The 17,591-nt window shown below is 41.7% G+C and overlaps 1 protein-coding gene across 1 annotated transcript in view; it reads left to right on the forward strand.

Annotated features, from left to right (window-relative positions):
* The first annotated feature begins 4,318 nt into the window (after window positions 1-4,318).
* Window positions 4,319-17,591, forward strand: part of drd3 (dopamine receptor D3) — an 84,533-nt gene continuing 71,260 nt past the window's right edge. Inside the window, exon 1 of the mRNA XM_043700640.2 lies at window positions 4,319-4,492. The gene's annotated coding sequence lies outside the window, so the exon portion shown is untranslated. The remainder of the gene's footprint in view (window positions 4,493-17,591) is intronic.

Here is a 17,591-nt window from a genome sequence, read left to right on the forward strand (position 1 = left end):
CAATATCATGGAATTCCCTCCATAATGGCATTGAGAGTCTACCTACGTCACATAAACTACAACGTTTCAAGAAAGCAACTCACCACCATCACGTTTTCAAAGTCACCTAGGGATAGGCAATAAATGCTGGCCAGCCCTAACATCCACATCACACGTGAAAATTTTTAAGAATGTTACTTATTATTGTGCCAGCCCGTTTCATATTCTCTTGCTTGTTTAATGAAATTTAAAACAGAAGATTGGTTTCTCTTTGAAGTATGTGTTAGAGTCTTGAGCAAAAGTTTTAAATTAGTAGTAACACATAGTACAATCTTATACTTCCAAGCCATATTATCAACTCTACACAGGGGTATTGTCAGTATAATTGATCCAGCCTGGGGCTTGTTCTTCACTGACCCTTCATAATGTACATTAATTCGTAATGTTTCACACACAATCTTAATTGTGTATACACAGGATAACCTATGTTTATCTGGGACAATACATCCACGGTTTGCCATTCTTGTCCTCCCAGACCTCTCTCTATTTAAAATACTGTAGCGACTGTTCACAGTGGAGCCTCTTCCACATGGGAGTTCATCTACAAATGTATATTGGATTTGTTGAAGACATTATTCTGCAAGTACGTACCTGATCTTCCACTCCCTTTCCATTTTAATTTAACACCTTTGTCTCACACTGATATTTCTGTCCTTGGTCTGCTGCAGTGTTCCCTGAGACTCGATGCAATCTCAAGATACAATACCTCATCTTCTGGTTTAGCACTTTTACAGCCTTCTGGACTCAACTTTGTGTTCAACAACATTTGGGGTGTGAAATCTGACCTCCATTTTAGTTTTAATATTGTTGCTTTATCATCCAGCTATTCATTATTTTGTCATTTCCACTCAGTCTGGACAATTACTTTATCTCATTATTATCACAGTTACCATTCAATTTGGAGATGCAGGTGTTGGACTGGGGTGTACAAAGTTAAAGATCACACAACACCAGGTTATAGTCCAACAGGTTTAATTGGAAGCACTAGCTTTCTGAGCGCTGCTCCTTCATCAGGTGGTTGGACTATAACTTGGGGTTGTGTGATTTTTAACCATTCAATTTGTTAGCTTTTTGTTCTGTAACATCATTTCTTATCCTTCCCTCATTCTACCTTATCTCAGATCTTCCCTTGTGTTCTTCATTCCCTCCCCACCCCTACTTACAATGACATTTCAATCATCACATTTCTACACTTGTTCAGGTCGAATGAAGAATCATATCCCACTCAAAATATTAACTCTGTTCCTGGCAGACCTGCTAATTATTTCCAACACTTTTTATCCTTATTTTCTTCTCACTATTCAGTCTGGTCAGAATACATCCAAATGAGAATTAACAATATATGACTACACTTTCCAGAATTACATTAAATTGTGTATTGATCCCAAGTTGATATATTTTAATGAGTTATGGTCAGATGATTTACTTTAACCCCAACATTTTCACTCTCACTCCTTTGGGATCATTTTTTCAGGATTCTGTTTCAATCATCCTATGCAATATCATAAAGCACTTGGAATATGTCCTGACACTTCTGCTTTGATGAATGGCATGTGGGGCATTCATGTGTGCAGAAATAGATTAAACTAAGTGTTCTCCCTCCAAGGCAGTGCTTATCACACAGTACAACAAAGGTATTTGATATTTCTGTCTCAAACAAATTGCTAAGGAATATAGCCTCCATCTACGTGAAACAAATTCTTTGCATTTCGTGCCTGCACCAGGGCAGATAGTTGGCTAAGTTCAAATGAAGCATCTAATTAATCACCCTGTGATTTATTTCACATAGTCCATTACTGAAAGGATTTTCAGCCAAAGTGTTCATGATCACAGCATTCATGCTTTTGCATATCTCTAAACTCCTTCCCGTTCTCCTCCTCCCACCCCACCTCAGTGAAAAATTTAGCCGGTGCTTCCACTGTGATCCCTAACCATTTTTCCATTATTTTTTCGATAACTATCCTTTTGTCCATACTGCCTATTTTTGTAGAAAAACTGAACCTTGCTGTCACATCTATCAAATGTAAAATGAAAATGTTTCTATTCCTTTTTCACACTTTTAAATCCATGGTTGCTGCTTCATTTGCGTCTCATACCAATGAGAGACTTACGATAAACAGACCATGATCGTGTCTCCTAATAGTTTTCACATGAATCACGTTCTTCATTAACCTCCGCAGTGAGCATCATCAACAAGACCTATTCCTTTTGATAGGATTTTTAGACTCTGTCAAGAAAGATGAACAAGTCATCATTGCAACATTAAGACAATGCCTCTTTAACAGGCTTGGTGATTTTGAAGTTTAATTAATAATGTCTCACCATGAGAAAATCCTACAAAAATTCAACTTTGGGATTCTTCCTAGCAGGAGCACAACACTGTGCCAGGATCGGACCCTGGATGTATCCAGCGACAGGCGACATTAGTTAGAATCATAGCTGATTTCCATCATTAATTAGCAAATAGCCAAGAGGGGTTGTGAGGCTGAACTTGCTTATTTGATGGGTTTAATTTTGGTAGCAACAAAGTTTAAATAACTGTTTGATTGTTGTGAGATTTCTTAATAACTAGCCAAACTACAGGTAGCTTGTGGCAGTTCTATACTTGTTAGGTGAGGGAATCAGGGGTAGATAAGAATGTGGAATTCAAAACACAAGCAGTTTATCTACCTAGAGGAAAGATTTTTTAGATGGGTTCAGTGATATGGAAGATTATGTGTAGAGTTTGGGGAGGCTAGATGGTGGTTACCAAGCCAGATTTAGAACCTGTGGTCTGTGTGATGAGATGGGCGGCACGGTGGCACAGTGGTTAGTACTGCTGCCTCACAGCGCCAGAGACCCAGGTTCAATTCCCGCCTCAGGCGACTGACTGTGTGGAGTTTGCACGTTCTCCCCGTGTCTGCGTGGGTTTCCTCCGGGTGCTCCGGTTTTCTCCCACAGTCCAAAGATGTGCAGGTCAGGTGAATTGGCCATGCTAAATTGCCTGTAGTGTTAGGTAAGGGGTAAATGTAGGCGTATGGGTGGGTTGCGCTTCGGCGGGTCAGTGTGGACTTGTTGGGTCGACCTGAAGAAGTGTAGAAATGTGATGATTGAAATGTCATTGTAAGTAGGGGTGGGGAGGGAATGAAGAACACAAGGGAAGATCTGAGATAAGGTAGAATGAGGGAAGGATAAGAAATGATGTTACAGAACAAAAAGCTAACAAATTGAATGGTTAAAAATCACACAACCCCAAGTTATAGTCCAACCACCTGATGAAGGAGCAGCGCTCAGAAAGCTAATGCTTCCAATTAAACCTGTTGGACTATAATCTGGTGTTGTGTGATCTTTAACTTTGTACACCCCAGTCCAACATTGTTTCCACACTGTAAATAATCTAATCTAAAAAAAAATAACCATGTTTGAAGTTGCTGAGTATTTGCATACAAAGAAAGTAGAATCAGCTGCTCTAGTACATGGTGTAATTCAAATAAGTTTCCACCAGCATATATTCTTCACAAATTCTCTGTTTGTTTGTAATTCACTGACAGAGTTTCTAACACTAGTTTCTAACACTCTGACAAAAATGAGGCTATCAGTCAGCAGTTGGGAAACCAATCTTAAGTGACCTTACGCTAAGGGAAACAATGAAGGTATATATATCTATTTTTATACATGAAGTGAAGGCTAACTCTAAAAATAGAAATGAGGTTGTAAAGAAATAAGAAATCTGACGTACTAATAAAAAATGTTAATGGTGGAGGGCATTGCAAACCCAGGGAAGGAATGAGAGAAATAGCAACAATGGCAGCAGTTTAGTCCGTGAGATTGAGTGCAATCATGAAAATGGAAGGAGCTATTAGGCAAACTAGAAAAGGGGGAGACTATTGAAGAATCTTATGAAATGGGAATTAAAGAAGGGATGTTATTAAGAATGGTAAATAGGTGCTATCTACTGACCAGAGGGAAAATGTTCTCCAATTGGTATGTGGAGGATCAAAGTGAAGGAATATAGAAAACATGCAAATGTGGGAATCTGTTAGAAAGGGTGGCCTTTATCAGAGGGAGAATAGAGAGGGCTCTTGGCACATATGATTGACTTGTGTACAAAATAATCCAGACCCATTGAAGAGAAAGGTACCTTTGCAGGGTACCCATAGACAAAAAGGGCACTGACAATGTGTGCAGAAAGATTTTATAGGACTTCTGCCAAATTTCATCAGGGGATTGAAGTACTGATAGTCATTTGAACATAAGTATTGCTATAATCTTTTGTCAAATCTTTTTGTCTTGTGCTCATCAGGACAATTTGCAAGAAAATCAACGTAATGGTTGAAGAAGTTTTATTGGATGGGAAGAGCATGCTGATTGGTTGGGAAGTAGATACTCATTACTAGTGATATTGCCTTGGAAGATACATCAGCTAATGATGACAGACTGTTGACTGCCAGGCTGTGTTTGCAGTTTAAACCAGGTACGTTGACTATCATTGACCAAGGCATTGCAATAAAAAATGAACAAAAGAATGCTTATTATCTATTTTGAGTTGAAACAGGCTCAGTGTATCGACTTGTTCTTTCTGTCTGTAAAGAAAGGGCTATGTGTATTAATAGAAGTAGATTCTAGCCCACTGGAAGCCTGGTTGGCAATCCTAAACTGGTTGCCAGCATAATTCTTTTCATCCCTGTTCAAAAATACTTTATTGTGACTGATTCATTTTACAATCATATTCAAAACTTCTGGAGTTGTTTCTCAGCTCCTTGAGGACATTGAAACACATGGTCATACTGAGAGGCTGACACTGCCCCACTGTCACACTATCCCCATTTTGCATATCCCTGAAGCAGAGCAATAGGTGCAAGTATGTGTTTTTGTGTTGCTTCTCAAAGCAATTGTACTTCCTGATGTAATGCAAGTAGTCTCTGGAAATATCAATGATCTGCTTCATCTTAGTCATAACACGTGTTAGGATTCAGCTCTGGATTAACATTCCCAACGTATGGACACTTCTCAGTGACATAGATTCCATCGATGGCCTCTCGTGAGGTCTTGAAGCTAACATTACAGTAGTAGCAGGGAAGATTCTCCTTGCTGCCTTCCCAATGAGTGTTGCTTCTTGTTCTGGAAGCTGGTGGGCTGCTTTGGCAAACTCTCTCAGTCTGATGGTCCTTTATTTCCTGCTTCAACTGAGGGAATTGGCAGCTTAGTTGTTTGAAGACTTAAGATTAAGTAGCAAATGTCCAATCACAAAATCATACCTAATATTGGGCATGTACATTCCAAACAGTGGTGCACTGTGTCAAACATAGAATTGTAGAATCCCTACTGGCCTATTGACTCTTCACTGATTCTCCAAAAAGCAACTTGCCCATATCCATCTCCTGTCCCTGTAACCCTGCATTTACCATGACCAATCCACCTAGCCTGCACATCCCTAGACATTATGGGACAATTCAGCATGGCCAATCTGTCTGACCTGCATATTTTTGGACTATGGGAGGAAACAAGAGTTACTGTGAGGCAGCAGTGCTACCCAGTGAGCCACACAATATATTTTGTTGACTGTTCGTAACAAAGAACATACTGACAGTACTCAAACAGCCATGTTTACAAATTTCACAATTCTTTTTCAAGAATTTGCTTGTAAATTCAGCTATCATCTAGATCTACTAGAAATTCAGTTAGAATAATTAAAGTACTGAATGATGTTTAAGTATGCTTTCAAGTATTTTGCAGATGAATGTAAGTGACCTGGAGAAAAATATACTAAACATTGAAGTTGTTCCATAAAATGAGAAAGTATAGTTTGAGAAAAATTCTTGAATAGGGACTGACTCGTGTGTTGGCCATAATCAACTGGCCATTGTGATCTATTTGCTCTGATTAAGATAGAGAAAAGACTGGGAAAGAGAAAAAGGCAGTGAAATTTCTTGCATGAGGTCTTAGTTCAGCAAGAACAGGAGCAATTGGTTTAAATGGATAGTCTTATGAGTCGGGACATCAATCCATTAGGAGTCAAGTACAGTAACCAATGCATCATCAAGAAACCATTCAACTTAAAGTCAGAGTCATAAAGATATACAGCATGGAAACAGACCCTTCAGGCCAACTCTATAGTGTCTATGCTGTCCAGATATCCTAAATTAATCTAGTCTGATTTGCCTGCATTTGTTCCTAATCCCTCTGAACCCTTCCTATTCAAATACACACCCAGATGCCTTTTAAAGGTTGTAATTCTACCAGCCTTTACCACCTCATCTGGCAGCTCATTCCATACTTGTACCACACTCTGCGTGAAAGAGTTGTCCCTTACTTAAAAGAGCCAAAATGTAAAACCACAAAGATACTCTGAAAAAGCTATTTGTAATGGACAATATTTAGAAACTGGCCAAACATTACCTCTCAGAATCCCACAGAACTTCGAAACTGGACGTAAAACAGTCTTGATACTAGCAATGGGTAATAAAGTGACACAATGATAGACATCTTTCTAAGATTTTATCTCAGCCATTAGATTGTTGTGAACTGCTCTGAAACTGTAAGTAACATTTACTAGCTAATGACTAAAATGGGGCTAGTGTGTGTGAAGGCACTTCCATATTCCTCAAAAATGCTAATCCTAAAGAACTGTTTGTTTAGAGCAAAACCTGCTGGCGTGTTAGCAGGATCTTCACTGTCGTATATTAATAGACTGTTCGTGAAGCCAAGATAGGAGATTGTTGCAATAGATTTGGGAAGGGGTTTGTGGTAATCATTGTCATGGGTGATTTTTTTGCTAATTTTAAGCAACTTTTGTTTTGCAGTAACTGGAATAATATAAGCAGCACTGTCCAGTATGGAAATATATTTAATATGAACTAAAACAGGACAACTATGCTAAAAGAACAGCAGTAACAGAGGCAGCTTTTCAGATAATTTTGCAACAGATTAGTGGTGTGAGTGCAGCTTAGATGATGCCAGACGAGTACTTGTGAGGATCATACTGAAGGGAGCAGCGTACTGATGTTTGTCAATTTATCAAGGTCACAATAAACTATTAAACAAAGAATTTTAAGCTGTGGCCCTTTTCTTCATCTTGACATGATCGTATTGAAGCTTGGATTTAAGAGGGGAGGTGAACATTCATGTATGCACAATAGGAGCCAATATAGGTAGCGAGCATGGGATGAACACGACTTCCCCAGATTCTTCTCTCATCAATTGGCTGGCTGGCATAGGAAAAAGTCTTTCTTAGTTCCAACTTTAACTGTATGATTGGACACCGTCGGGGTGATTAATATAAAATAAAGGGGAATCAATAATAGTACAACCTTAGTAAACGCCCAATCAGTCTGATTACCCTTTTCCTGATACGGGTTCAGATCAATCAACCTACTACAGCCAAGGATGGAGGCAGGAAATCAAACAATATGCAAGAGTCAATCAGCCATTTAATGCTTGCACTAGTTCTGACAAAGTTCTTTTTGTTTTCCGATTTCCATTTTTTTTTTAAATAACATCAAGAAAACTCACACAGAGTTTTGGAACAGGACAGGGATTAGGATAGTTAAAGTTTAACACAGTTCCCATTGCAGCACAACCTGAAACTACTTTTCTGCAAACTGTCAAAGATCTGAGTGCAAAAATTCTGACTGAGTGTTCCCAGCAGGAAACCATTATCAAGAACACAAGAGGACTGTTTGTAATGATTCTGCAGTCTTCATTTATACAGTGGCTCTTCTCGATATGTTTTTTAAAGTGTCTCCTCTTTTAATTTGCAAAATCATCTCTTAGCCAATTATTCAGACCTGTCTTCTATCCTATTATAAATCATCCCTCTTGTCCTCATCACCCTCTCCCCCATCTTCCCTTACCTCTGTACTTGGTTAAATGCTTTTCCTCAATACAGTAGCGCCTCGACTTACGAACTTAATCTGTTCCGGGATCCGGTTTGCAAACTGAAAAGTTTGTGAACTGAATCAATTTTCCCATTGTTACAATGAAACCACGAGCTTTTTGCGTCGTACCTTCGTTTGTACCTTGAATTTCATACGTACGTTGAAGCAAAATTTTACGGACAATCATGTTCGTAAACCGATTTGTTCATGAACGGGGTCGTTTGTATGTTGAGGCGCTACTGTACTTGACAAAAAGTAATTGATCTGAAATGTTATCCCTGTTTCTCTCCCCATACATATTGCGAGACCTGCTCAGTAATTCAAGCATTTTCTGTTTATTTTGTCAATATTTGTGCATGGGATGGTGCAATACCACTTCAGTTTTGATCAAGCTGTGTGTGATGTGTTCCGATGGCTTGTTGAACATCCTTACTGCTTTGGGCTGCATTATTAAGGGGATTTGTTTTCAGGGAGGTGTGATTCAGGTTCATCCTATTTATAGCTTGGTGTAAAATAAGTTGTTCCTTTTTCCTGATTTCTCAGTTGACTATGACATGCATTGCACACAAATATCCTCAAACATAGAATCAACTCATTTAATTGCATTTTTGTGGGCAATGCAGAAGATTTAAACTTAAAATGCCATGCAAAACTTTCTTTACAGATTGGCCTTTATGAGAGTTAAGCAAAAAGGAAAAGAAAGTTTATCTCAGTTGTGCAATATTTAGAAAGGAGGAGATCCACTTGGCAGCTTCCCAACCTCCATCTGTCACTCAAGGTGATAGGGTGTTGCTGGTAACTGGTTGCATCACACCCTCCTGATGGCTAAGGTGTAAAATGCACATTGGAAATGTGTGATATTAATGTGAACAGTCTGGGATGTGGATGATTCAACAAATGAGTAATTTTCACTTTCCGCTAGCTAAATTACCACAAACAAAAGACAGCAAGATCTGATTCATGCATTTTTTTTTTGCTGAGTCTGAGTTGTGTTGAGTCATTTGTCCACCACAAGGCTTGGCAAATTTTTTGCCATATCTTGCCATTTTGTCTCATTCGCATCCGATACTCCCACGTATGTCACGTCTATTGTCCACCCCAGTTTCACCACGTGCTGTTCCCAGAGCAACTCGCCACTCGATGGAAATCCACCAAACATTGGCATCCCTGTGCCTGCTTCATCTTTCAAAAGTTGCTCTGATCTGGATAAACTTTGGCAATTTGAAGCTGCCCTGCTTGTTCATGGGCAGAATCTCATGGGTGTTGGAGCCAGGGAAAGTGACACTATGATTCTCCAACAGGGATCTGGAAGTCCTGGTGGATGGTGCAGAGGCAAGGAGTCCTGGAGGGCCAGCTGAGGGAGCCACATCACACTGACCCTAGCAGCCTGGTCTGAGTCATAGAGATGTACGGCATGGAAACAGACCCTTCAATCCAACTCATCCATGCCGAGCAAATATCCTAAATGAATCTAATCCCATTTGCCAGCATTTGGCCCATATCCCTCTAAACCCTTGCTATTCATTTCCCTATCCAGATGACTTTTAAATGTAATTGTACCAGCCTCCACCACTTCCTCTGGCAGTTCATTCCATACACGTACCACCATTTGCAAGAAAATGTTGCCTCTTTGTTCCCTTTTAAACCATTCCTCTCTCACCTTAAACTTATGCCCTCTGGTTCTGGACTCCCCCCACTCTGGGGGAAAAATCCTTAACTATTCACATTATCCATGCCCCCTCATGATGTTATAAATCTCTATCGGGTCACCCTTTGATGCTCCAGGGAAAACAGTCCCAGCCTATTCAGTATCTCCCTGTAGCTCAAACCCTCCAACCCTGACAACATCTTTTTAAATCTTTTCTGAACCCTTTCAAGTTTCACGACATCCTTCCTATAGCAGGAAGACCAGAATTGAATGCATTATTCCAAAAGTGGCCTAACCAATGTCCTGTACAGCTGCAACAGGACCTCCCAACTCCTATACTCGATGCTCTGACCAATAAAGGCAAGCGTATCCCAGGTCAGTGCCATCTCCACGATCCAGGGGAATTGTCAGCGGAGCCATTCCATAGGTCATTGACCTTCTTCGCTGCACAGTTTAATTGCCACATTCTTCTCTCTGCTCCTTCACACTCTCCCCATCTCTGCTACTGCACCAATCTCCCTCCAAGGCTCATGATCACTCACTCTCACTATTGCCTTAACATCTTCCATAACTCACTTCCACTCCTTACCAACCTGTTCTACTGCAAATCCTTTGCATGCTCCCTCATTCCCTTGAACCTTTTAATCCTCCTGTACCAGGGCTAACAGCCACGCCTCCCACTATCATCTCATTTCATCCCTCTCTTTCTCCCATTACAGGAAAACACAGCTCATAGAAGAGCAGGGAGAGTCCTTCCAGGAGGAGGGATGCTGGACATTGTGATCCTCACCTTATACAAGGAGACAACCCTGGCCCTCACTGGAGAAGACTGGGACTGATCTTGTGAGAATGCATAGACATCCCAAAGTACCACCCTCTGCAGCTCTCACAGTAACCCCTCTGACAGTGTCATTCATTGCATGCCACTTCTAACCATTGGCCCTGACACCTTCCTCTCTCAGATGTGCAGATCCTGCTGCATGTCTGCCCATCTCCACAAAGAAACAGCCAGCTCCCCCAAAGGACATCTCCTCAACCAGTCAGGAAAAGAGTTCAGAGGACCCCGAGAATGTATCAGTGAGGCTGCCTTCTACATACCTTCCAGCCTGGTCACCTCAGTGGGAATGTTAGGATTCACGAGTGTCGGAGCATGATCTGGTGAGCACCTCACTGGGACATCTCTGCTGCTGGCTGAGGAAAAGATGGCTCAGAGGGCTGACACTCAGAAAGAGCAACCAAAGGCCAAGCAAGAGAGGAGCCCATCGTGTTGCCAATCACGCACATGTGCATTTGGGGAGGGAATCAGGAGATGCAAATGGAATGGACAAGTTAGTAACTCTACCCCTAGTGTAATGGCCCTTATTACCAAGAAGCTGTGTCAGTGCAACGAGTCCTGTGATGATGGTCTGTCCTCCTCTATGAATGGATTAGCAGCTGCCATGGAGAGTGAAGTCCACCACTCATCGGGTCTGCTGAAGAGGTACATCTCAGGCCAGAAGACTCCAGCTGCTCCTTCCATGCTCACAAGGAGATAGGGCACTGCCAGGTGCCATCCAACGACCAGAGGAATTGCACAGAGGCCCCTCAGAAGTCTCCTATCAGAAGTATCCAGAGGTGGCTTCCATGTCAACCATGCCTGGCTCCCTGCAACACTTTGAAGTTCAAGTCAAGGTGGGTCACCTTGCTGCTGGTAAAAGGACTCTTCGCATGTCTGTCCCAGCCAGACCCCTGTATCATCCAATCAAAGCTCCAGAACAAACCACCTCCACATCCAAGCAGGAAGCAGTGAGTACACTCAGGTATAGTGGGAGGGAGGGGTGGAAGAAAACTGATTGAGGGCGCTCTGGTGATATAAGTGACAATGCACAGTGCATATCTTGTACTTGTGTTATAAGGAGCACTGTTTTGACCTTATATACGGTTATTTGGCTCTTTGCTTCGCCCCAAATGTTCCAACATGAAGCATAACTTCACAGCTCTGCACAAAGTACCCTGGATCCCACAGCTGTAGTGAGAGCCGAATGCAGCATCTAGAAACAAGAAAAACAAGATATGCACAGGGCAATGGATACTGCTGAAATCTTTGGCCCTTCTTCCACAACACAGGGAAGTGCAACACAAGCAGGTAGGGGGTGGGGGGGGCAATGCATTAGGGTGGCCAGGGATGAGGGACCCTGCAGGTCTGTGTCCTGCACTGTGCATGAATCCCTGTACAATGTTCTTTCCCTTTAAAAGCTCGAAAACCAGTTAGTCCTGATGTTTCCTTCCTCACAGGTTCAGCCACTGACCCCACCCACTCTATTTGCAGTCACAGCCATTTTCCACTCCATTGCACACTTCCAGTTTCCTGCTGCAGGAAAGGTGACAGTGAGCACTCCTCAGGATGGTAGCTTGTAGTCATCACCTCTGCAGATCAGTGACTAACATCCAGTCCCCTTTCTGATAGACCTTCCTGTGAACCCCTGGGCTTTGCCACTACAATTCAGGTTTTTATCCAACCCATCTACATGAGTCTGCACCTGCCCACCTTTCCCACCCAGCCCTGAGGTGACTATGCCAAGTGTGGGCATACATTGTACCCCTCTTGGAGATAAGGTGCTTCTGACTGTGGGTGAATACCTCTCCTACATAACCCTCTTCCCAAGATTTACTATATCTCCCTTTACTGTTTCCTTACATCCTGCTCCCTTACTGAATTTGGGAGGTGAGTTGTTTGGAGATTTGTGTGCTACCTTCAACTCCTTGACTTCATCTCCGCATGTTCCTGACTAAATTTCTCAATGTGTTCAGTGCCTTTCCAAATGAACCGTCTGCACGTTGGTCATTTACAGCCTGGGTCTTCCATGAGTCAGTGGGAATGTTGGACCTTCAGGGATGCTTTGAGGGCATAAGTAACAACTGGATTAGGTTACATGCTCTCACAAAGCAGAATAGAGGTAAATTTACAGCATTTGTGTAACCCAATTTACAGGCTGGGCTTAATATTAATTCTTGTTTGTCAGTAAAAGTTGAACACATTTCAAAAACTGGTGAAAGAAACTCCCTCCGTATGTTTATCCAAAAAAAATATTAACAGGAAAAATCGCATCAGTATCAATTTTGTTATGAATTAACGTAGCATCTGGCTTTGCTTTTTAAAACGTGTTTACATATTTGGGATAGGCAATAAATGATAGGCTAGAAAGTTGACTTTAGAAAAGATTTGCAGTTGTATACAGTTAGTTCTGTTATAACATGGTGGTTGTGTTTCCATGTGACGTCGTGTTGTAGAAAATTGAGCAATAAAAGTTATGGGGCCTATGGGAGAAACTGGGTTTAGGGACTCCAGTTTAGCGAACCTGCCCATTACTAGTCAGTTACAGAAATGCTCATGAAATTTCCTAATGTATTGTTGGATTCTCGGCTCCTTGTGGAGTGAACTTTACCCACAACCCGGCTCTCTGTCATTAAACTCTGTGAAACTTCCCGAAGTGTCTTTTTTTTGTCACCGAGTGAAATCTTTCTATTGAGGGAGTGGCCAAAGGGCTGTGATCCTCTGAACGGCTGGACTTTTGATGGCTCTCGAGTTTCTCTCTCTCTCTCTTCCCCCTCCTCGGCCCCCACCCCCTCAACTCTGTGCATGATCCCAGTAAGCGTTCCATCAAAATATTCCAATGTTCGTTTCCCCCACCTTAGTTGCAGATAGAAGCAAAGAAAAAAAAACACACGCACACAGACGTTAACCTGTTCCAATAGATGCGCCGGCAGGATAAACCACAACCGGCTGGTAATGCATGGGATGGAATCGCATAACAGCGAACGGGAGTTTTTTTTAAAAAGTCCGCAAAACATGTTACAGTCAAATTGCGTTTACGAAACCGGAGAACAACAAAGCTAGAGCTTTGTATTTGGCTTTCTATGTGGGCATTATTCCTTCCTGGATACGATGAAAAACTGTTCGACCACTTGGTGGCAACAGAATACTGTTTTCAATCAGATTCTCTTCAAAAATAGTCTGTCCATCGTTCGTAGTAGGATAGAAGGGAAAACAATAAATATAAAGTAAATATGCAGCGATATTGAAAATTTTGAGATCTCTGCCTCATCTAACCTGACAACTCAATGTATTACAGAGACAGTGCTGCACTCCCAGAGTTGACACTTCTTGACTGAGATATTAAACCAAGGCCCTTTCTACCCTTTCAAGTGGGTGTAATTGATTCCATGGCACTAGTCTAAGAAGTGATGCATTCACAGTGTCTGTCAAGCAACACCATTGAGGCAGAGGGCAGGATTTTCCCAGGCCAGTGCAGGTCTGTTTGGGGCAGGGTGGGGAGTTGGAGTGGGATGGAAAAGTTCCACATATTAGCATACACTTTTCCAGCTTTCCCTGGGGAGAAAGTGAGGTCTGCAGATGCTGGAGATCAAAGTTGAAACTTTATTGCTGGAACAGCACAGCAGGTCAGGCAGCATCCAGGGAACAGGAGATTCGACGTTTCGGGCACAGGCCCTTCTTCAGGAATGACTTTCTTTCCCTGGACCAGCATTGAAAATCTGAGGGGAACTGGTTTGTATCTGTTGGTAAGTATTTAAAACTTGTTATAGTGAGTTGCTCTAGATTTGAGTTCTGGATTTGCCATTGGGGTGGAATCTGTTACCCGGCATTTCCAAATTGCCAAACTCTGTGAGGTGAGAACATAAAGGGAAGATCTTCTCCATTGAGACTGATAAGCTGGGATGGTTTTCAGCCACTGGTGCTGATGAGTTCTAAAAATGGCTGTTGAGATAATGCTCTTCAATGCACTTCTCCTCTCATTCACTGCTTCACACGTGAGTGTTAACTTCTTGGAAGTCACTCTGCTGCCTGTCACTTCACTCCCTTCAGTTACACTTCCCTGTGGCCACTTTCCAATTCAGCAGATTATGCAGCTCTTCTATCCACTTGTATTGAGGACCAGAAGTAGATGCAGCTCCAACACTATCTCCAGCAGTCAGAGAAGCATCGCCACCGATATAAGTAGTTGCTTTCCCCTCAGACAACATGGACAAGTAGATATTGGAAGGAGACATAACCCCCAGCATAATGCCAAGAGGCAGAGGAGCAATCCTCCCAACAGGTCTGAGCACCAATGCCTCAGGCATCTCCGATTCGCATGGCAGGTCAGTGCTGCTTTCTGGAACAGTTAGTCACTTGTTGACAGTGGCCAACAAGAGGCCTGTCACCGCTGGCCATGTCTCTGCCTGTCATCAACTGTGCACTTTCTTCAGCTGCAAGAATGGAAAGGAGAGGTGTGAGTGTTCGGAATAGTCTCTGCAGAGGAGGAAAGGACACCATTTGTAGAGGGTAACTGTAAGGTATGTGTGTGAAAGGCCAATATGCTGAAAGTGTATATGAGCATGGCTGCTCAGATGTGGATGTGAGGTTTCTGATTGAGTAGAGAGGATTGAGTAGAGCAGCAAGGTACCTTGTAAAACATAAGAAACAGAAACAGAAATGGACCATTTAGCCCTTAAACTTATTCCACAAGTTTGGCCTCAATTGCATATTCCTACCTCCTCCATCCCACCCTGCCAACCATTGACTCCCTCAAAGATCAATAATCGGGCTAACAAAGTTATTCTGAGGAGTGTTATTCTAAAGATTGTTAGCTCTGTCAGAATATAAACTTGGTCAAGCCACTCATCCATCAGTCTTCCTGAGGTCCTGGATTGTCCAACTACATTGTCTCAATGGAGTGACCACATCAAACTGCTGACTTCGTCAGTGACTTCAACCTGCCTGTCTGGAGAGGTTGGCCTCTTCCTCTTTTAGAGATTTCACCTCACATTAGCCACTCACTCTGAGGCAGAACTTTTGGGTAGAAGTGAGAATCCAAAAGAGTAGCCTGCACAGGTCGTCCCTCCATTCCTGTGGTTGCTTCAGCCTCAAAAATCCAAGTGCAAGTGAATATTTCTCATCTATACAGGGTCTTTTGAATGAAAGAACCCTGCCTTGGCAAATTGGATGGTTATCCCACCAACACCAACTTCTTCCCTTGATCACAGAACCTGGACAAGATGGCAATTGACTTCCCCTAGTTGAGAGTGATTCCTAGGTACAGAATTCAGTGAGTCATGTTTCAACAGTGACTAGCCCTCACAGTCTATTTCTTAGGTTGTGAAGCAGTTTATGATGTCCATAACATCAAGAAACATTTTATTTTTAGAGTATACTTCATTCAAAACATTTGGGTTGATTCTTAATAGGGATTTATCTCTCCAGGTCAAGGCAATACATTATCATTTAGAAGCGACCCAAAATTATCTTCACCAAATTCTGACATGAGATGAATGTGAATTTCTGGCAAAGATTGCTCTACAAAATATTTACTTTGCTGGATGTACGAATTTTCTCCCACAGGGACAATTCATTTGTGATATTGCTTATGAGAGGAAAGTAAAATCTGCAGAGTACAAAATTGGCTTTGTCTGATTCTCTCCTCATGATATTTCATTCAGAAAATCAAAATTAGGTTTAGTCTTCAGGTGAAGCTTTCAGGATTTCAAGGGTCAGGGATTCTGGAGCAGATCATGTGGAAACAGTTCAATTCTCTCTTGGAATATATTCTATCCTCATATTTATACAACACTTTGATTTGATGTTATCATCAATGGTTAAAATTTTCATAGTTTACAAAAATATGCAAAGCAGTAAAATAGAGATGGTCACGCTGTCCATGCGGTTGAACCTGAAGAACCAGCAGATTAAGGTGGAACAAGTCATGGAACTATCACAAACAGGCACACAGTGTTGAGTTTTGTTCGGGAAGATGGGAGCCAATACAAGTTGAGAAGTGCAAGGTGGAAGGAAAGGGATTAGTGTGGGATACGATGTGGTGTTAGAATGAGAGTTTGTGTAGAGTGGAATTCAGGAAACTGTTCAGCAAGGCACCTGATTTGGAAAAGGGAAGTGTGGAGATATTTAAACTTTACAGCTACTGTGGAATGAGACAAAAATGGAGGCAGGTGACATTGCTGAGCTGGAAGTTTAGGTAATCATAGTGATTGATGGATAGATTTTAAGTTTGATCAGAAAACCACCATTGGGTTAACCTTTGCAGTGTGCTCATAGAGAGATGTAGTAGTATAGAGGCATAAACATTTGAGATGACCCGAACTGGATGGTTGCTGTCTTCTGGGAATTAAACCTAATAAATGACAAAGGATGTCTGCCCTGATTAAACAAATTGAGCTAACATTTTTCACCATTACTATTGCATTTAGGGGCTACCATTGTCTTTCCTTCTGAAAGCTATCTACGTTTTTCTCTCTGTTGCAAAACTGTTTCATTTTAATTTCCCTTTATTCTCCAAGTTCCTAGGATGTGTTGTTGCTGCAACATTCCTTATTATATGATGGATCCTTCCCACAGTTAAATTGATGAATGATACATCAGGTAGATTTGCTCCAGTATGTTCCTAAGGTTGGAATCTAAAGGGCCTGACTGGTTTAGTGTGATAGAGAAAAACCAACTGATAGCTAAACAAGAAGATGCTCTTATCTTAAACTAGATTTAGTTTATCGCAAAAGAGCAGTCAGATACAAGTTAAAAGGTATTATAGACACTAACTAAGACTACAAGACTCTATCTAGTCTGTTTCCTTTGAGATCCAGAGCTGTTCACCCACCCAAGTCTGTGTAATGTCTTCATTTTGGGCAGTGCTAATCCACTCCTCAACATTAACCCTTTCAGAGCCTAACACTTTGTACAACATTTATCTTTTGTGTAATTCCTCTCTCGAATATCCCTATCCACCCTGCTGCAGAACTGAAATGATCTGAATCAGTCTAAAAATGATATTTTCTATGACTGTAAACATGGTGCATTATCACCTTTATCATTCTCTCTAACATGGTTGACTACACATTCGTGCCCAATGCCTCTTTGCCACTGTAGGTCTCAATGGCAATGGGGTTGCCCTGATTTGGCCTTATTCTTACCTATCCTGCATTAAATCCTACTCACCCATCGCACTATGCATGTTGACCTACTTTGGCAGGTCCTGCTTACTCCCAGCCCAACATCCGCT

This window comes from Chiloscyllium plagiosum, unplaced genomic scaffold (genome assembly GCF_037043375.1).
Source record: "Chiloscyllium plagiosum isolate Xiang-an unplaced genomic scaffold, Cpla_swu_hap1 HiC_scaffold_12, whole genome shotgun sequence".
NCBI classification, from domain to species: domain Eukaryota; kingdom Metazoa; phylum Chordata; class Chondrichthyes; order Orectolobiformes; family Hemiscylliidae; genus Chiloscyllium; species Chiloscyllium plagiosum.